Here is a 21,473-nt window from a genome sequence, read left to right on the forward strand (position 1 = left end):
GGTTACTTAATAAATTGCATTACAGCTGCAGCACATTCCATTTGTCACGTTTATCTGGCTGCGCATTTCTGCCATTTACAACCTCAAGGCTTCAGAGACGGTACAGGGGGGCAATAAAGAGCCCCGGGCTGGAGAAGGGGTACGAGGGGTCAGACGGCTGCAGCCCTGCAGAGCTGCCGCATCCATCACCGCAGCAGCAACGCTGCGGCCAGCGGCGTCGCGCCGAGTACAGCGACCGCCATCTGCATTCTGCAAACTTGCTGATAGTGGACAAACATGGGAACCCGACCCAGTAGCCTACCTGTGGGGGCAGGGTTTGAGATGCAGCGATAAACTGGGCACGCAAGGATGCTTCACGGCGCAAGAGACCGCAGTCCTCAGCATATCCCTGCCCTTAGCATGGCCTCCTTCCAGGAATACAGACACTCGTGACAAACACTCACACTCATTTACCAAACCAGTCCCACTCACTTCCCTCCCACTTTAGCAGAAGTCCTCGTCGAAGTCATCTCATCCCCCCCCCCTCGCTTCTCCTCTCCCCCATCCTGTCCGAACCGCATCACCCCCGCATACCTCAGCATGCCCACGCCCACCAGCCTGCCAGTAGTCGGCTACTCCGGGCTCATACGCTGTGACAGAAGTCCTCCCCATTATGACCGAGCAGATTAAACATTGACTAGACACCCCGCCCCTCCCCCAACACCCAGCATTATGAAAGGCCACCAGTGAACAACGATAAAATATAGATCAGAGAGATGTACTAAATTCACAGGCGGCCTGGACTAACTGGATTGGCCTGGACTAGCCAATGCTGACGAAGACTAAACACGAACTCACGTTTAGCCGTAGAATTTCTGTCATCTTTTAATTTAATAATAATATCATAGAGGTCAGAGTCCGCTAGCAAAGTTAAAGTATGCAGAGGCACAACGAATTAATATATTTACTTTTGACTTATTTACTTGGCAGGTGCTTTGGGTCAAACAGTCCCTCAAGTATTAGGATCTTGCTCAGGAACCCAACACTGGAATCGCACTGCCAAACCTGGGATTACGAACCAGTGACCTTCCAGTAACAGCCACAGCAGCCTAACATGCTTAGCTGCACCCCCCCCATATGGAATAAGGTATTGAGAGAGGGGGAAAAAATTACCTATCGTCAGAGCTCAAGCCGCGTTTGAGCATTAAAGCTGCAGCCAGTCGACAGTGCTTAGCCCCCCTTGTGGGATTAACTGCGGCTTGCAGGGTCCCTTCTCCATGTGGGACGGCTCTCCGGAGACACAACGACCTCCTGTAGCTGCAGGTGATGCAGTTGAGTGCAGTTCACTGGCACTCTGTATGCGAGTGCCCTACCCCGAGTTCCTCGCCTGCTACAGTGCGTTTGCTGCGTCTCCAAGCTTCTGTTTGTCTTGTTTTGACTGGTTTGAGGTTAGAACAATGACACGGTTCAGCACAATGTTTAACTTCCTAGTTACCACCACCCCCCCCCCCACACCCCTTCCCTGACTCATCTCCTCATGCTACAAAGAACCGATCTGCAAATGACAGGGCTATTAGATGCTCGTCCTCCGCTAGGGTCCTCGTGCAAGCGAGCTCTGTCATATCTGTCGGAGGATATATGCCTCAGAAAACAGGAGTAGGGTCGTAACGGCCAAAAATAAAAATAAACATCGGGACAAACATATGGCGGCATGACACGAACGTAAAGCAAAGTTGGCGGGGGTCATGCGGGCACTCAAGGAGGTCAGGCAAGCCTTCATTGCAGGCAAGCCTGCTACAGGACCATCAGAGCAAGGGTCACCTATAAAACGCCGCCAAGCCAGGCAGCCCCAGGCCAATGTAAAAGTGGGAGGGGAGAACTATTGTACTTTAGACCACATGGCTGCTCTTACCAGCCAATCAAAAGAGAGCATGCACGACATGCACACAAGGCGAAGATGAGACCACGGGAAACGAGTCGGTTTCTAACAGGAAAAGGAGTCTCCGTTGCCTGTCGGCCCGCCCCGGGAGGTCTGCCGTAAAGACGATCCTTGATATGCCTTTCGCAGGAAGCAATTAGGCTCATTGTGTATTTATAAAAGAGGTACAGTACAGGGTAGTGTGTGCGTGCAGGGGGGTGCTCTTGAATACGCAAGTCTGATTTTCAGCAATAGTTAAATACCCGTCACGTTTTTAAACGCTGAAAGCTGAGCAGGACATCAGCAGCTGTTCAAAGGAAAATGGGACTAGTTATAAGGAAGCCTGGTTGTAGATAAATGGTCCCACTATGCACCCCCCCCCCCACCCCACACAAAAAAAAATCCCATCATTCCTTCAGAGCTGCGTGGCTCCCCCCGAAGATTCAGCTACTGTCCACCCAGCGTTTCCAAGCCCCAGCACAAATACACTCTTTCATGCTGATATGGGGAAGAAGCCGGTGCCCCCCCCCGCCTTGAGACCAGCCTTCCACATGTTTAAATCAGAAGGATCGCTAGGGGAGCGCGGGGCGAGCCCAGAACCTTCCGCAAAATCGTTGCGGCTATTCAGGGTTCGGGCTGAAAGTCCACTTTGTTTGGGCAGCGTTTAAAAAAATAAAAAACAGGCATGACCACAGCGGCACGGTCTAACGGGGCTGGGGGGGGTAGGGGGGTGCTGCGGCCAGCCCTATTGTGCGGACATGTGCCGCGGCACGAGCCAGAGGAGCTGGGGGTGGGAGCCGGCGCTCGCTGTGCCACAGTCTGTCCCTCTCAACGCAAACCAGCAAGCAGATAAAAAAAAAAATGCACGAGGTGAAAATGAAGTAAAGCTGAGGAAGACGGCAGAGCCGCGCCCCAGGCGAAGCTGGACTTGCAGTGACCGCATCACGGCTCTCAGGCAGCCAGAGATATGGCGACGACGCCCTTATCGCCCTTTTCTGTCGCATATTGATTGCAATGCACAATGAAGGAAAAAAAAAAACTGCTCTTTCAGACGGGCATCTTAATCAGACAGGATGGGGTCATGATGGAGGGGCTTCGGAGATTGACATGTGAGCTGGGGAAGGGGACCAGGCACGGATGGGGGGGGGGGGGGAGGAATATTTACTAATGAGCCTTGTGACAAGCTCAGGGGGGTAAGTCCGGACAGGAAGTGAGGGTCTTGTATCACCAGGAAGCACGTTGGATGGGTGAGGATTGGGGCAGCCCGGGGAGGGCGGACAGACGGAGCCGGCAGCAGGGGGGAAGAGCTTGACACACACACACACACACACACACACACACACACACACACACACACACACACACACACACACACACACACACACACACACCACACACACACACACACACACACTAAACAAAGCAGCAACATAAATGGAGAGCATGCTCCAGTGCAAGGGGCCCTCCCGACACTGCTGTGGTACACAGGGGACCCCCCAGCACAGCTGTGAAGTACAAGCTGGGAAGGGGAGGGGGCAAATGAATACAGGAGCAAGATTGTAAGGACTGCAAGCTATTCTTCAAATGGGTGTGTGTTTCTCATAAGAAAATACAAACAAATCAACTTTCTCTAGAAAAGTCAATTATCTAGTTACAAATTATAAGGGAATCATTCTGCAGGTGACTGGACCTCCAGCAAGGTAAAAATGGGATGCCGGAATGAGTGAGGTGGACGCACCTTATCCTGGGCCACATGGGAGAAGCGGCCAACCTCCATTTACTGTCCACTGCCTTCACTCCCAAGTCAAAAGTCTCATCAGATCACAAGCTTGATGAAAAGCATAGAACCTTCCTTATTGTCCTTATTTATGGCAGCAAGGAGACAGTCCTGACCTCTGACCTTTTGGGGTGTGTGTGAGGGGGGGGGGGGTTTAAAAACAGGATGGTGCATGGAATGCAGCCTTGAGGAGCTGTAACCGGCCATTAACTAAAGAGTAGCTGGGGTTTTGGAGCATTGCTACCGAGCTCCATTTTTGGCCATCAGACCAAGCAGAAAACCTGAAGCCGTCTCCTGGAAGCCTGAGCATTACTGTGTTCCATATCGACCATCACTCGAGGCCCTTCATGAGAAATTTGTTGAAATCTTGATAGAATAATCTGACATCCTGGCACAGACACAGAACAAATGAAGCCAGAGGAACACAAAGAGCCATGAAAGCGTTTAGATTTGGCATTGCTGCGCCAATATGATACGCATTACTGACGCATATAGTCACATGACATCATTAGGCCAATGCAAATTCTTTACTAAAGCATCTGAAAATGTGTGCGCCGTCAAATAATATATTGTCAACCCAATACACGGCCTCATTCTGCTCAGAGGCAAGAAGGATTCTCATCTCCCCATTTGCAGTTGATGCATCTTTCAGGTAAACACTTTCCTTTATCAAACTCCCACGTCGTAAGGGGACCAAGTACATCAGACGGAGCGAAAGGCAGTTCCGTGACGGATATTCTCGCAGAATCCAGTGTCATCATCTTTTTGGACAATGGCTGCCACGAACAAGCTTCCACACTTCAGTCATAATGGATCACAGAGCGCTCCCGCACGAAGGATGTCATCCCAGCGGAAATCGAGAAGAACAAAATCCATTTAGTCACGAGGTGCACGTCTGATTGCCCTGCCTCCCTGTCTGCTCGCAGCTACTGGATGTACTGAGACAAGCAGTCCATTAACGGTGGGCCTGGGCACGGCGCTGTCAAAGTCAATATGAGGTCCAGAATCCAATCAGCATCCCCTGGGTCCTCCAGAGCGCCGCCCCAACACTTCTTTACGGCAACCCAAGGACCGAGCCACTCACGCCGGCAGAGAGAGGCATGCTTTGGCGGCTTTTCCCATAATCCCCCTCAATACCAGAAATTAATTATTCATTCAAAGATTTCTGCAAATCCAACAGAACCCTGTCAAGCTCCAGGGACTATAACAGGACACATCCAGTCAAAGGAGTCCTTTGTCATTTAGACTGAAGTTGAAGGGGGGGGGGAAATTGAGAAATTACACATGATACTTGCAACAATTTTGCAGCGGTTCTACAAACACATCTCCCCCGAACTGCAATACGTAACGTCTAATGACTCAGTAGAGGAACAAAAAACTGCCCCCCCCCCCCCCCATTTACGATTTCCATTCTCCACTTTTAGGCAAAGTTTACAGAAGTATTATTAGCAATCATCAGCATCATCAAACATACTACTTAATCAAACACGTCGAATAAGTGTTTTGAATTCTCGTTACGCCAGTAGACTACTGGCAGTGGTACTCGTGGTTACAAATACAGTCATCAGTGTCCAACCAAAAAAAAAATAAAAAATCTGCTTCGCACTGGCTCATAAAGGAGCGACCAATTGTCAGATTCAACTGGCTGTAAATAATTTAAATCCCAGCCGGGAAGCGAGGAAGGAAGCAAGAGACTTTACTACATGTGAACGCGAGCTTCATGCAAACATTTTCAAATCCCATTTCCCCCTCCTCTTATACGTCATTTTCTGCCTCCGGCCTTCCAGCACTATCTAAGCAGAGGGAAAGAAATTAAAGAATAGCCAGGCGGCCCTTCAATCATGTCCGATTCTATAGAGTGGGATGGGATTTGTCCGTTTAACTTCATTAGTTACGCCTCAGTCTGGGGCCTGTAGATTATGTCTAATTAAGCAGCTTAACGTAGCTTAAACCGGCATACAAAAAAGAAGAGTTATCTGTCAACCTGCTAAAAGATTATTTTATTCCTTCTCCTTCTACCGGTAAACTATGCGCGCGTACTTTGCGAATCCTTTCGGCTTCCGAGATTAGCTAACGTATTTATGTGCCGGCTGGCGAAGTCCAACACAGGAATCCAGCAGGAAGCAGAAAACTTGGGACGGTGTCAGAGGGACACCTTCCATCGCATTTCCTCTAGGCCTTAACTGCAGGGCGGTGGCCCTACCAAAGCACACAGGTCCATGTGCTGCGCGTGTCGTGCACCTCGGCATACTGAACTCCTGATATGGCTTCTCCAGGGGCACGTCTCCTGTCCAGATATTAAATCAATAAAGAAAAAAGCAATAGAGGCAATAAACATTTAAAATGACCTAATAAGAGGTCTTAAAACCAATAAATTACCGGCAACTCCACCGTTAACAGAAATCTACCATAACCTGCACATGCCACGGACCACAATATATTACAAAGAGTGGGATAGTGCAGAGTGAGGATACGTTGTCGATTATCATTTGTCTTTGGGATCCTTATACTTCAGCACAGCAAAGAATTCCATGCCACAGCAGCACACACACATTTAGCAACAAATGATTTTAACCCATTTAAAAGGGAAAGCTGTGTTTAACTTCTGAAAATCTCCTGGCTTCATATCTGCCCTATTTTCTCTATCCTCTCAACAGGTTCAGAGCCCATATGCACGATAAACCAAAGCAAGCACCCGGTGAAGCAAGAACTGCTAAACGTGCATTTGCCATCAATAAATCAAGCTGTTAATTAACAAGCAGCAAGACAAAAGGAGCTCTGCATCAGTATTTCCTGCATTCAACAAAACTTGCCGGGTTAAGGAAGAGGGGGACCTCGAGCAGCAGAGAATACAGGCCTGCGGGTCACTGATGAATGTTAAAATGCTTCATTCTGGGGGAAAAAATAAACTTAACATTTGGGTATTTGTTGAGTGCGTGGGGTGTTAAGTGTTTCTGGCCTGAACAAACTGGATTTGAGTCTCTGTGAGCATGTTTGCCGTGCCGGGCGAGATTCCTTTGGTCATTGGGGTCAGCTATCAAAACATTTCATCAGCACAACATTTGTGGTTCCACAAGATACCACATGACAACCCCCGATCCAGAACCGGTTTTTCCTGTTAACCGTCAGCTAGATTTACAGCTTGGACAACAGAAACTTCCACCACCTCCCCCATTACCATTGAGAACTGCAACCGCAGAAAGGAATGGACCTCCAGAACTACAGATCCCATGATCCTTTGCCACCCCCCCCCCCTCCCGAAACCTAAAACGGTGGGCCGGGTGTGTTTCCTGTTCGGCTGCAAGAACAGAAGGCTTGAGGGCATTTACAAAGACATTTCAGCTTAGCCAGCAAAAAAAAAGGGGGGGGGGGGGGGGGGGGGGGAGAGGAGACAGGAGAAGAAGAGAGGCGCCTATAAAAAGGAATTTTTAAAAAGGAAAGCCCAACGCTAATCTGTTTAAATTGCATCAAGACGACTGGCAGCACTAAACCTCAGGGCACAGAGCGCCTTTTGTCTATCAGTAAGTAATGCGCCGCATCGTGCTTCCTCAAAAAAAAAAAAAAAAAAAAAAAAATGTATAAAAATCCTTTCCCGGCACGGTCCCAGAGAGCAGAAAAACCTCCATAAGTGCAGGCGGAAAGACATCATCTGCACAAGGTCGCAAGTCTTCAGTCAGAGAAATTCCGTGAAAGCTGACAAGATGGCTGACAGGCCACTGAGCTCTCCCTCTGCCCGGCCGAGAGCCGTCACTGCCTTCCTCGCCTCTGCCACCTATCAGCTTTGTACACCTGCTCCAGAAAGCCGCCTCCCCATTGCGGGCAGAAATTTACCAGACTCCTCTCTTCCACAGCGCGTCAAAGACCTTTCATTCAAACAAAAGAAAAATCACAGAGGCTAGGAATGCCTGTTAAAGCTAAACACTAGGTTTAGAGAGCAGAGAAACAGGCCTCATTGTGCTGTTATTAGAGAGATATAGACTTCATTGATCCCGAGTGGGAAATATGAGCAGATCTTATATGAGGGGAAGATACGACCTGTACAGGGAGACAGTGACAGGAATCAAACTCATTTCCATAAGCTTCTAAGACTGCAGCCACTGAACCAAGGGGCCATTCGATGACCAACACCAGCAGATTGATGAGGTGCAGGTGCCGACATACCTAGCATCCCTAATAACTTGTCACACTCTTTCTTTTTTGAAGTTTGGCCCAGCCCTACACGCCTCTCTGTCCCTCCCTCCCTCCTTCCCTCCCACCCTCCTCCTCTTTCCACCCCTAGATTTCCCTCCTTCGGCAGGAAGCCGTCACCCAATCTTCTGCGTCCGACGACTACGGTCCAACGCTCACCAACACGTGTCGCGCGGATCCGGACGGATCGCAGACGGAATGCGATAATGCACAGATGACAGTTATGAAAAGCCATCAAAGTCACACACACACACACACACACACACACACACACACACACACAAAACAAAAGCAACAACAGCAAACGTCTACATATAAAAGTCATGCTTTGGAAGGTCTAGGGAGCAAAAAGCTGACCGAAGGAGAAAAACAAAGAACTTTCCGGAAAGAATGACGAGGAGGAAAAGGGCCCCAGAGACCGACAGACAACGCAGACGAAGCAAAGCCCCGAAAATTATGTCTCTTTTACGCATAAAAAGTTCACAAACACTGACTTTTTTCCCCCCTCTCCTTCCTCTCTTCCCCAGAACTGGATCTCAGCTCCAGAGATTTCGTACATCTGCAGAAAGTCCCCTGACAGAAGCTCCGCCCCAGTAATCCTCAGCGTGGCGACGGTGCCAGAATGCGCACCACACTTCCTCTCCTCCCAGTGTCGGAGTTGCACAATCGGCCAGCTGCCCCATCCTTCTCCCTCTCCCATCGCATTCTCCAGAATGCAACACAACAGGAAGTGGCAGGAGGGCCCAGAGATTACTGCGTGCAGCGTATCCTTGTATCCGCTGGCGCACAAAGAGAGCAAACAAACAGATCGAAAACAGCAGTTGAAATTTAGCCGGAATAATTAACGCGAGATGCCAGCAAGCGGTCGATATTTTGTGAGCCTGCACCCCCCCCACCCCCCAAATCACACTGCCATGGACACCACTTTAACACCACGCTGCCGTCTTCTCCGCCTGCCACTTCGTACCGCCTCACCACTTAGGCGCCCAGTCAGAAAATGACTCGTGCCGCGAGCGAACCAGCCACACAGGATAGACTTCATTTCCCAACGCCTTCTGCCATCTCTGTGCGAGGAAGAATTACTGGCCTTGCATTATCTTCTACCGGAGGCCTGTCCTGTTCAAGCCCAGCCCAAGTGTCATCCAGAAATTTTACCCTGTACACCATTTCCTAAGGCAAGATACTAGTACGCCCGCATTCTTTAGCGGATGCCAAGAATTAATATACTGGCATATTTCATTTTATTGTTTTCCAAATGATTACAGGCTTTGTTTTAATGTATGAGCGTATTTTTTCAGAAGGGATCTCTTGACAAGTCTATTAATTCATATATGGTTTCTAGTTGCATAAAGCTCATTTTTCTTGAAAGTCCCAGAGAAGCAAAAATGCCCCCCTTTTCATAGCCCAACTTGTTTTCACAATCATATTTGCACTCTGTAAAAGCGCTAAATTGGATAAGCGTACGTCGTTCAGATTCATGGCATGTTCATGGAGCACTTTTCTAAGAATTTCTGGAAGCATGAGAACATAAGTGTAACGGTGCCTGTTTACAACAAGCGTTACGGTACAGAAGCTTCACAAAAATGACCAATTACTGATCAAAGATCATGCATGTGGCAGAAACCAATGCTGAGGTGAGAACCGGCAAGTTCCACTGACTAATAAACACATTAAAAAAAACTACATCCCATACGAAGCGGAGAAAAAAAATGTCAGAAGATGATGCAAGCATGTTGACTGTACTCCCGAGGTCCATAGCTATCTTTGTCTTCAAGGAATGAGCAATCCATTTCCTTCTGGACACTCGAGATCAGCTGGTGCCTAATCAATTGCATGTGGGAGGGGAACTGATAGATTTGGGGGGAAATTCCTATTAAAAAACTCATACAGCTTAAGACAACAAATATTCGACTGAGTTTTAAACCTTCCCTTGATGTGTTGCTGTAGGGTTTGCTACTCTTGGGTTGAAATTCCACAGCAAATTTTAGTGGAAAATCTCATTTAAATTTAGAAGCAAATAATTGGATTTTTCTTGTCAGTGGATGCAGTTTAACAGTTTTTTTTTGTTTTTTTGAGCTGATGCAGTACTTTAAAGTGATCATGATACATTAATTAAACTACGATCCACAATAAGAATAGTTCCGACTTATTTTCACTAATTATATGCAAGTTTTGTTATATATCCCGTTTGTCCAAAATTTTAAGCGTTAGCTTCAGCCTGGATGTTAACACCAATCAAGGTGCAGGAGGGCAGATGCATTGCGCTGGTGTAACACGGCAACATACTGTGATACTTTCCTTACAGTTCTGTTCTTTAAAAGAATGAAAAGCATTGATACCGATGCCCAATTTAACAGGCACTTGGGTTCTGCAAATTTTGCAGTAAACGCTGAAATACTCTACTGGATTTAAATAGCCTAACCCACCCCCATACCACTAACAGAAAGGGATGACTTCTATAAGTGATTTAGTCCTTTGGAGTGGTGTAGCCCAGCCCCCTGACCCACACTGCAATCCTGACCCTGACCCTCTCATCCTCAGTCATTCCCCCACCAGCGCATCGCATCTGCAGCGGGCTTATGGCATGTGACGTAAATTAGCCCGTAGTGCTCACATGCGTGGCTTGGCCGCAGCGCAAATGACAAGCGCGCCAACATCACTTACAACAGCGTTAACGTCACGGCAATAAACACGGAATGCCCTTTTCAAATACCAAATTCATCAAGTTCTGCTTTTGCAGGAGCGACGTGTGAGGATGAGACGCAGACTGGCCACTGAAACGATGTCCTCAATCATAATGTCTAATGACGCTGGTATTTATTGAAAGCAGTCACCTCTACCTGCTTCCTTTTATGCTAAACAGTAAAATACTGCCAAACATTGTGCGGAACGTTGTGCCAAGTAACGGCATAAAATCCTGACAGCAAGTTTCCGTACAGCAGTGGCAAGTTATGTAAAAATTCCCAGGCTAAATGAGGGTATTAAAAAAAAAAAAAAGTTGTCTATTATGACAACACAATCACATCTTTCACCGTTCCAAGACAAAAGGAAATGGGTGGTTTAGCTCAGTTTGTTTCAACACCCCCAACCGTGTCTATCAAAAAAAAATTACTAAGCCCTAAGGTTTCATTCTTTTGCAGCTGAAAGCAATCAAGGGCGAAGAGAATAGACCTAATATGAGGGTCAGGAGTCGGAAGAGAAAGGAAGACTGTGTCAACTCAGTGGCACTAGACCACTGTCATTTACGAACGCCATCCGTCTGTCAGGGGGGTAGTGCATCACGGGGCCCTCAGCAATGACACAATCAGCGAAATGGCAGGCCGGCAATTTACAATCGATGTGAGCATCCAGCTCCTGTACACCAGTGTTTCTCAACCCGGTCCTTGGGACCAGCCGGTCCACGCTTTTGCCCTCTCCCAACTCCCTGCCAGACAGTCCGCATTTTTTTTTACTCCGTCTTAGCTCCTGGAGCTAAAAGCATGGATGATCTGAGGATCCCCGAGGACTGGTCTGAGAAACGCTGCTGTAGACTACACAATGCTTGGTCATGAAAACCTCCCCACTACCGGGGCTCAAAGGGGACTGACAGTGCGTACGTTTTCCACGCAAATCAGCACCCAGAAATTCCACTTACTAGTGAAGACTCTGGTTGAGTTCGTTGAGGGTTCTCCAACGCTATCTTCAGGAAACGGAACCAGAGTGTTAAGGCCAACCATGGCAGATTAGACGAGGCTCCTCTGCGCCGCAGCGGCATTTGATGAAACCAATGACATACCAAGGAGGCCACATCACCTCCAGAGTTTCATCCCGTTTATTCAGGTTGCTTTCTGGCGAAGGCAACTCAGTTACTTCATAAAAGGATACCAAAAATACTAGACATGGGTGTGATCCTGAAATTCCGAAAAGGAGCAGTACAGGTCGAGAAATTCGCGGTCTGCAAGGGGAGGAACTCGTATTCCTAATCTTCGTTATTAGCTAGTTTCAGCTTTGGAGATGTGGAAGTCATTGACAGCAGAGTAGACAGTGCGGGTGGAGAGCAGCTCTAACATCTCAGCCACTTGCGCTTCCAATTCCTGCTACAAGACCAAAACCCAACAGTATTGCATGACGGAGACACTAAAATGTAACATTATATCATAACCACAACTCTTACTATCACAAGCGGATTGGAAAAAATGGACGGATGGGCATCGAAGAGCGAGGAATAGCACCAACGCCATCTGTATCCCGTCCTGCCTCTTTTTTGTTAAAATCTACTAGCAGAGATTTCACGCCTTATCCCACTTCTGCCTTCCATTTAAATCCGGTCATCCCTGAGAGGGGGAAGAAAAAACAATTATGATAATAAAGAGCGAGTGGCAGTGAAGGCCGGAAGGAGATGCAGCGATACTCCTTCAGGCCCTCTGAGTGACGTCAGGCGGCTGCAGGCTTCAGAAACCGGCCCGGGAATCAGAAGGATGCCTGCACCTGGCACCCGAAACAGCCACATTCCAGCATAGCAGAACTGTTTCGGTATCTTAAGTGGCTTAACGCTAAATAGGAAGAGGAGGATATGCCTGGCACCAAGTGTATTTTAGGTTATGCCCCCCCTCCGTCACCGCTGTTTATCTTGCAGTTATTTTAGCTGTCAGCCAATACAAAACTGAGGCACAGGTATATCCTGTAACAGCTACAGAGACACAGATGGGACCGGTGCAATGCTCATCCAATCAAAAGCGGACAGGAAGACCCACCTACAGTGCAATAGTAGTCTCCCCAGTGTTTAAGGTCAATCAAGGTGCTATAAAACAAAATCCTCAGTACAAGTTAGCAAGGATGTGTGAAAAGAATGATAAATCATCAAACATGACCAATTACTGGCAGCTACTAGGTCTGCAACAGCTCCAGTTCCCACTGGTTTACCCAGCTGTTGGCTAAGTGTACATCAGCTCGGATACAGTGCAGACCATTATAAGATCCAACGGCCCGCCATCTAAGGGCACCTAACCTGTGAACCTGCTAGCCCAATAATGCCGTCTCCACATGTCTGTTGGGGTAGGGGGCTGACAAGGACAACACAGCAATCAAGATGGCAGCCCTTTCGCCATTCAGCTTCTCAAGGAAAAAGTGCTGAGTCACACAGACGCCCAAGTGCGGAGGTCAGTCGCTGCGACACAATCGATAATTGGCAGAAGTCGCCGATTGTAACCCATTACATCATTAAGCTGCTGGACAGGGCAGTTGTGAAACAAACCCACCCCCTCCACGCGCCCTCAATCCCCAAACTACCCCAAGGCAGTTTTTCCAGTGGGTAACAGCCGGTTCCACAGTAGGCCATTTTAAACACACACACACAGTCACCTGTCACTGCCTCGCACGTTCACAATGCCGCCGCAGCAAGCCGAGAGCGCGCCGTTGCATACAAAACGACGGGCTTTCTGGAAAACCGCGGCCAGCGTTCCGCAGCCTCCGCCAGCTCCAAAGGGGAGACGGAACCCAGTATTGATGGGGCATGAAAGCACAAGTCCAACGATTATAGCAAAGCGGTGAGATGATTTTAAAACGTGTAAGAAGTCTGAAGTCATTCACAGAAAATAGCGTCAACCCCCCCCCCCAGCACAAACTGAGGCACAGAATTTTTAGCTAACAGAATGTAAGGTCAATGAGGGGGAGGGTGTGTGTGTGTGTGTGTGTGTGTGGGGGGGGGGGGGGGGTGAAGGGGGTCCAGTTACAACCTCTGACGCCGACAGTAACCACTTTCTTATCGATTTACCCCCTAGGCCATTTCAAAATGCGGAACAAGGACTTGGGATTCTCAGGCAGGGTGTCGAGTTTCAGCAAGTACAGGCTCTCGCACCCTCTGCCAGGGGATGGGGGGCAGCCATTGTTTGTTCCAGCCCCTGTTCCGCCATCTCTCTCCACAACAAGCCTCTAACTGGCACCAAGAGTCGGGCCTAGGAGACAGTCAGTAGCGCCAATGCAGTTCCAGTGCACTTTCAAAACGGGATTTAAAATATAAGAAAATACTTCTCCCTACAGCCCCCCACCCGAATCCTGTTTAACACAAGGCTACCATTCAGAGCTCAACACCATAATCTCAGCTCCACATTCTAAAGCTGCTATAACTGGCTGCATATAAACTAATTTTCCTCAGCGGGAAAATAAAAACAGTACCGAACTCTATTAGACTAACTAATCCATGCCAACAAACTCAACACTACAACATATTACAGTTACAACCCTTGAAAATGAAGTTGCTCTCAATCTTGCTGTTCCAGCAGATCATAACAATTCCTTCACTGCTGATTTTATAATGAAACAGCGTGCTAAATCACATACCACCGTGGCATATTTCAGCCTCGATGAGGCTTGAGATCAAATTTCTGCTGTGGTAGTAATCAAAGACCCACATCTTGTTTACTGGCATCTTGCATTGAGAGGTCAGGTGCACGCATGCCAAATAGCGAACAGGAGAGAGGGGCGACACACTCATGTCATATCGGGGAGTAATTTCTCCACCACTTTAAGTGTTACACTTAAGTGTAAGTAGGTGACAGATACCAGCTCCCTCAACTTTTCCGATCACAGCACACAAGACCATTCACCCAACCATAGTATCAACGTCCTGGAGGGTTGACCTGAACTTTCCAGCCAAGGCAAATACAATTCCCCCTCCCCCAACTTGAGAGCTGCAGATTATAGTACTCAGGAACCCAACAGAAAGGTTAGACTTCTCAAAATATAAAGCTAATTACCAAATGCAAGAGAATTTGGGGAACAAATGAGAAGGTAGGCAGTCTGAAGCAGCAACAAGATCAGGTTCTCCAAGACTGAAAAGCACTGCATCCCTAGATAACATCAAGCCACCCTGGCACACTGGATACGTGGGCTCTGCTGGTGTGCAATAGTAAGAAGTCCTGTCCCTCAACGGTGCAGACTTTATATGTCATAAACTGACAGCAGGGACGCTGGCTATCAAATGTCACCGATCAATCTTGAATCTGCCCTCACAGGTATCATTAACTCACTTCAGAAAATAGCCATGACAACGTCGATCCACCTTTGACTCTGATAAAAGGGGACAGGGTCTTATAACAGTCAAATGAGCCATGAGAAAGGCACCTTGAACCAGCAAAGATCCTTCTCACACACTGGGCTGGAAGGGGAGGGGGTGGTGAATGAGGCAGGCGCATTACGCTTCAGGTTAAATCAGATGACCAGAAAGCTCGAAGAATCGTTCCAAGATGAGAACATAAACTGTCAGAAAAGGGGAGGAGGAGCAGGTCGGATGGTCCATTACTGCAGGTAAAAATGCGGCATGGGTACGCATGGGTACGCTCCGGGTTATACCAGCACAGAAAAACGTGGGAGGGGGGTGAAATGTGGATGCTGAGGGACTGGTCCTGAAGATGATGAACTAGAGGTGTGTTCTGGTCTCAAACCCGGGGCAGAACAACCACCTCTCAGACTGGGCTATGCTTCATTTCTGCTTAGGAGGAGGACTGGGAGAGGACCAGAACAGGATCGACACGCTACAGGGGTGGTCATGGGTTCCGACTCACCTCCATGCAAGAGACCACAGTTTCTCTCCCAGAACACTACCCTCAGGATTGTGTTCTAAGTTTATGGTTTGTGGAGATGAAGATCTGGTTAGAGGTATGCTCAGGGCCATATTTATGCTAGAAAAATCTCCTTGAGCGACATAGAAGCCTAAGCACCACAGCCCAAATAGTAGTTTAAGTCTGGCAGGACGGCTTGCCTACCATCGGCGGTGGAGAAGAGCAAAACACATACCATTCTTCCGCTTTTGGCCCTGAACCCGCTTGCTTGTCGTGGAGTGTGTTGCAGCGTGTAAATAAAGCAAAAGGGGGGCATCTGACAAGCGCAGACGCTGCCTTGCCAACGTCTGGCTTGATGTGAGCAGAGATGCTAGCAGCCTGACACAAAACTACGAAGTGTTGCTTTTCTTTTTAATGGAAAAATAAGATAAATACACCAAATCTTGATCAACCATCTGCTACAGCAAATATACATATTATATACATATACACACACACACACATATATACATACACCCAGTTCAGACTTAAGATAAATTCTTTAAGATTATTCACAGAAACTGCAAGCAAGCTTCCACTAAAACGTGACAGAATTGCTACTGTTCCTTAAACACTAGGAAAAAAAACTTCTGCATATGATAAAAACTGTAAAGAATTCTGTATCTGGGGAAAAACATAGTTCCTCCTGTTTCTAAAGTGATATTTGCATAATAATCTATGACTGGCTGGATTTTCCCCGCAACTTCAGCAATTTAACGTTTATTCATGACAGAGATAGGAAAACGGTGCTAGTATTTTTAACTCTGGTTTCCTGAAAATTGGCATCTTAAAAAAAGAAAAATACTTCAGTCAATATTACCACAGCGTGTTGCCTGTCAGGAAACTATATTTTGGTAGAATGTTTAGTGCGCATTAAACAGTAAAGCCAGATGGCACGCTACGATAAGTGCCAATAACAAGGATGTGAACATCCAGTAACGGCACCAGCCGCATTCCTTGTTTAATATCTCCTTTAAAGTTTATTTTCACAGCGTCAATGAGGTGTTAATCGCGTCCGATTCTATCATAACCTGTAACAAATGATTCCAGCCACAGATCTTAATAAAAAATCCCTTGAAACTCGGCTACCATTATTAATTTCTGAAGCGAATCTGCGTGTTACAAGAACACCGGGGCGAAGGAGACAAGCGGAACCAAAGAAAAGTAAACGGAAGCCGTGCAGCAAGGGGGCCAGGGAGCCAGGCTCGGGCTGAAAAGGGACCTAAAATCTACAGGAATGTGTTTACCATCACCAATCAAAAACAGGAGAAAAAGCAGACCGTGACAATTATTAACACACCAGAGCACAGCCAGGCCTGCCAAGTAACGGGTCAAAAGGGGGGACGGAGGAAAATTAAACAAACTGCGTTATTTATGTGACACGCATGCAGAGCTATTGACACCTACCGGACGGGCACCCAGCAAACTTTATACAACTGCAGGTGCTTTCAACACTTCATTACACCCGCCCCCCACCCCCGCACCAATTCATAGTAACTTTACAGAAAAACACAAAATCCAGAAAACGCGGAATTTGGCGTTTTAAAAACGCATTTTAAAGTGTTTCTGTCAAGGTGTCACGTTTGAATTATGGGTCTCCTATTAAAAAGCCAGACTGATTTGAGACATGCCCCACACCCTGGCTTACAAAAATGTGGCCGGTAGGATATGCACCAGAGCAAAGTAGCAAGAGACGGGAGAACGAACCCCCCCCCTATCTGCCCTTTTCTTCATAGAGGCGAGAGTACTAGGGGTGTCTATGTGATTGAACCCGGGGCTGTCCTCGGCATCCCCAATATACAGAGGCTTCATTTTCTACGGTTATTGTCTATTCGTTTCTTTTCGACTCCAATCCAAGTCTACATGGAATTGCTATTATAGCCGTGACAAGTAACTTAAACACACAAACACACACTAGACAGCTACTTGAAGACTGAAGTGCACCGGAGATTTGCGAATATACATGTAAACTCACGAATTAATATAAACATAATCGTATGTACAAAATACCATCCAACAGCGGGGCCTAGCCTGACTTCCCAGTACTCTAACAGAATAAAACGCCAGCTGCTACCGTCAGGATTAAACAATGTCCAATAAGCATCAATACTCCGATTACATTTTAAATTCTTTTTAACTCGGAGAATGAAATACCAAGAATAATTCACTGATAAAACCTCGGGTTGGGTCATATAGCGTCCAATCAAGATACCGATTCGGCGCAATTAAAGGTGCTATTTTCGATTCCGATATATCCAAATAAATAAGGGGAAGGACAACAAATAAAATGTTAGGTCCTCGCTTCGCTGAGAATTACATCAAAGTGCCGAGCCTATAAAGAAATACGCGCGGAGAAACGTTTGATCATCTGAATGTGACAAAAACTAAACGGATATAATCTATCGCACATCAAAACAAGAAAACTAACCAGGGGATATTTGCTGGACGCAAGAGGGAGGGAGAGAAATAACAGCCATCGCATCACCAGGCCTTTCGTCCACAGAATGGAATTGCAGACTCCAATTCGCCGCACATTTCCCCTTCTGCGAGATCCACTTTTTATTGCCTCGTTCATCGCGATCATATCACTTAATTTCGACAGTTTACATTAATCTCCACGAAATCGCAAACCCTGCCTTTGCTCCAGCTGCGTCCTTTGACAAAAGCCCCGTTTAGCTCCTTTTCGTTGATTAAAATGAAAGCAGAAAGACTGATACATACCACAGCATTCCTCGCCTCTCTGCCCTTCTCGTTTCTCTCGGGTTCGCGCAGGCAGCAGCCCCAACCGGCTCGAAAAATAAATTAATAAAGAGAACAAGAAAAAAAAAAATACACCTCCAACAGGCGCAGAGATTTCTATATTTCCCTTTTTCGGTCGGTTGACAGATTCTTTTTCTTCAAGTCTCCATTATTATAAGTACGAAGTTTTTAGTACCATATTCTGTTTTTCGATCTTTTTTTTCTTCTTCTGACAAAGCAAAGCAGCCCAAGAAAAAAAATCTTCAGAATCTCGATGCCTCGCTCAGAGGAAATCTGTCTTCTTGTAAGAAAAAAGGGCGTTAAAAAACACAAGCTTGTTTCACTGTGTCTTCCTCGGGACTCACCACGTTGTTTTTTGGCCAATTATTATTCCCTTTGTTATACCCATAATATGCTGAGTTGCTCATGTATATTCACGGCATTTGCTGCAGTTCGCGGCGCACTATTTCGTCGCTGAATGATGCAACCTCACAATATTTTGTTTTCAGATACGCGCGTTTGACATAAGACTGCGTATGTATGTGTGTATGTGTAAGTGTGTGTTTTTTCAGCTTCCCAATAATGGCGGCCCTTCTTCCGAATCCAGATTTCCCCTCCTTCTGTTCCGAGAGAAAAGGGAGATAGAAAGGCGGGTAGGACTCGCCCAGTGGCGCATGGACACAATTGCAACACACATTCACGAAACAATATACGTATTCGCTAAGAGAACGAAAAGGACTCGAAATGTCTGCAGCGACTGGCATTGACTCTATTTCTAGTGATTATTTTTATTGATAACTTTTCTGAGGATCGTTAATTGCCAGTTGTTTGTAATGGCTATTTGTGTGGTCACTAAAGGAAATAATGAACTATTTGCGTGGCTTGCATAAGTAAACACCCTTAGAATAATGGCACATGTACCACGCTTAACTATGATACCCATTTTATGTTTATATTTGCATTTCGCGTCTGTCTGTCGTATGCCTTAAAACTTCCATTCTCAATGTGCTCTTTCGGCCGCGTCGCGTTCGCTACACTTCCATGGGCTGCCAAGGCTTCTCTTTCTCAAGTCGGCATTACTTAGATGCCCTGTCCACGTTTCGCACCACCATAACCACGGCGGTGAACATATTTATTGAGAGATGCAATGCTTGACGTCCATTTATTACGGTGTATCACACGCAACGCTGAATCACTTATCACTGTCTCTCACATCAGTGCACAAAGAATTTATGTAGAAGACAAGCAGATACCCTTTGGAACGTTCGCTTATCGACGTCAGAAACTATGTATAGACAAGGTTGGCAAACTATACGTCACAGTTTCTGAGAAAATCAATAATGTCAATGTTGTTTTTCTCCGCTTTATCCCAATAAATTTTATTTGAACAATTACATTTTCTCTTTTCCGTGGAACATATATTAAAATATATATATATATATTCAGTGTTAAGACATTATTAATGCAGTATATAGCTGCGCATTTAAAGACAACGAAAAACAACCGATATACTGAATGACCATCGTATAATCCTTATATATTAAACACAAATTTGGACAACACAGACATTTGATTACACGTCTTAAACCCCAGTTAGAACATTGATGTTCAGTATATGCTTATTATATGTTGACATAATTGTTGTCTAACAAAGCCAATATATTAATAGGAAATTTGTCAGGCCTGACTTTAGACTACTTATTGCTCTCACTCACACACGTTGTGGGTAATGACTTTTAAAAATGTGTTGTAATTATATGTATCTTTTCTGAAAAACAAATAAGTCCATCCATGTGTTCATTCATCCATATTTCTACCCATTTTTTATAATGAGTTATCTGGTCATGGTGACCAAACAAACAAAAGAATCACATCTTATCAATACACTGTTTTTCCATTTTAGAAAAATACACTCTGTAAATCAATCACCACTAAGATAAGACAATTTGACTCAAAATTTTAAACCCTCAATGGTTGCTGTGATGAAAAAAGCTTACAGTCTCTGATTACTATAATATGTCCAGCGTTTTGCAACAGGGTAAATATTTGGTCTGTATAAAGGGTCAAAGATTAAACTTTACAGATTGCCTTTCTTTTACATTTTCTCATTTCAGGGCTTTGCAATTAAAAGACACATGGATCTATGAACCGAAAAGATCTGATCGGGGGAAATGTTGAGTTATATTAAATTCCACCCCATGTCCACTTTCATTACGTTCCCCAGGTTCACTCCATAAAGGTTACTTTACCCCTGGTTGTTTGCTACTGGTTGGTCAATTTTCAGCCAAACTGCCTTACCGAAGTAAATAATGCTGCAGATTGTCCACATTTCCAGAGGGCTGTCCTCACAGTTCAGCTGACCCTCTCTCTCCCCCCACAGTACTCCAGCAGAAATTTCCCAAGGGGGCTGCACATTCTTCTCACTCACAGTTTTGCAATCCCTGACAATCAGTGAGACCTCCACCACCCCCCCCCCCCAAAAGCACAGAAGAGCTATCCAGGCTGTCTGGATAATGTTCAGTTGTGGGTGTTTCCTGCTAAACAATCCAACAGACCGACTGAAACTTTATTTTCTCTGTTATGGAAACAGTTGGTGATGTAATGAAAAGCTGACTTTAATTACATGTGTTTATGTATGTATGGTAGCACACCGTTTAACCTTTTCTCATATACACTACAATTATTTAATTCGCTTTAAATCTCTGCAGCTTGCATGTATGCAAGTTGGATCTAATTAAGTCTTACATTGACGTTAACAGGAAAAAATAATAAACTTACTAAATATTAATAAAACCACTTTGTTTTGATTGTACTGAAACACTACATTAGTGGGCCTTAAAATTGCAACGCTATGCCACACGGATAATATTCTTAACTTTTCTTTTAAGCGCGTAAAAAAATAATTTAAAAGACCACGTTTTCTATTAGACGTCACGTCTAGTTAACTTTTTTTTCGGGCGAAGACAACAGGACACGGATTTGACACTGATAGTTCAGCAAGCGAAAACGTATTCTAAGTAAAATAATACTGTAAGTCGGTTTTATTTCGAGTTTAATAAATACATTTAAGTGTAATCGGTGACAAAATTAACTTTCTGCATCGGGGAAACATCCAAGATTTTAAATTCACGAGACTTTTTCATATCAGAATAACTGATCGAGCAGATCGACTTAATTACTCAATACTGCGCATAGGCAGCAAACTAGTAGACCGTGTATCCTTGTAATTGCAGTGCATTATAAAAGGATATCCCTTCGGAATTTGACAATACGTGCCCTAAACTAAACTACATTA

The 21,473-nt window shown here is 45.9% G+C and overlaps 1 protein-coding gene across 1 annotated transcript in view; it reads right to left on the reverse strand.

Annotated features, from left to right (window-relative positions):
• arhgap35a (Rho GTPase activating protein 35a) overlaps positions 1-18,884 on the reverse strand; it is a 46,876-nt gene extending 27,992 nt beyond the window's left edge. The window contains 1 exon segment of the mRNA XM_048980258.1: positions 18,161-18,884. The gene's annotated coding sequence lies outside the window, so the exon portion shown is untranslated.
• Positions 18,885-21,473: the final 2,589 nt, after the last annotated feature.

Source organism: Brienomyrus brachyistius, chromosome 17 (genome assembly GCF_023856365.1).
Source record: "Brienomyrus brachyistius isolate T26 chromosome 17, BBRACH_0.4, whole genome shotgun sequence".
Lineage (NCBI taxonomy): Eukaryota > Metazoa > Chordata > Actinopteri > Osteoglossiformes > Mormyridae > Brienomyrus > Brienomyrus brachyistius.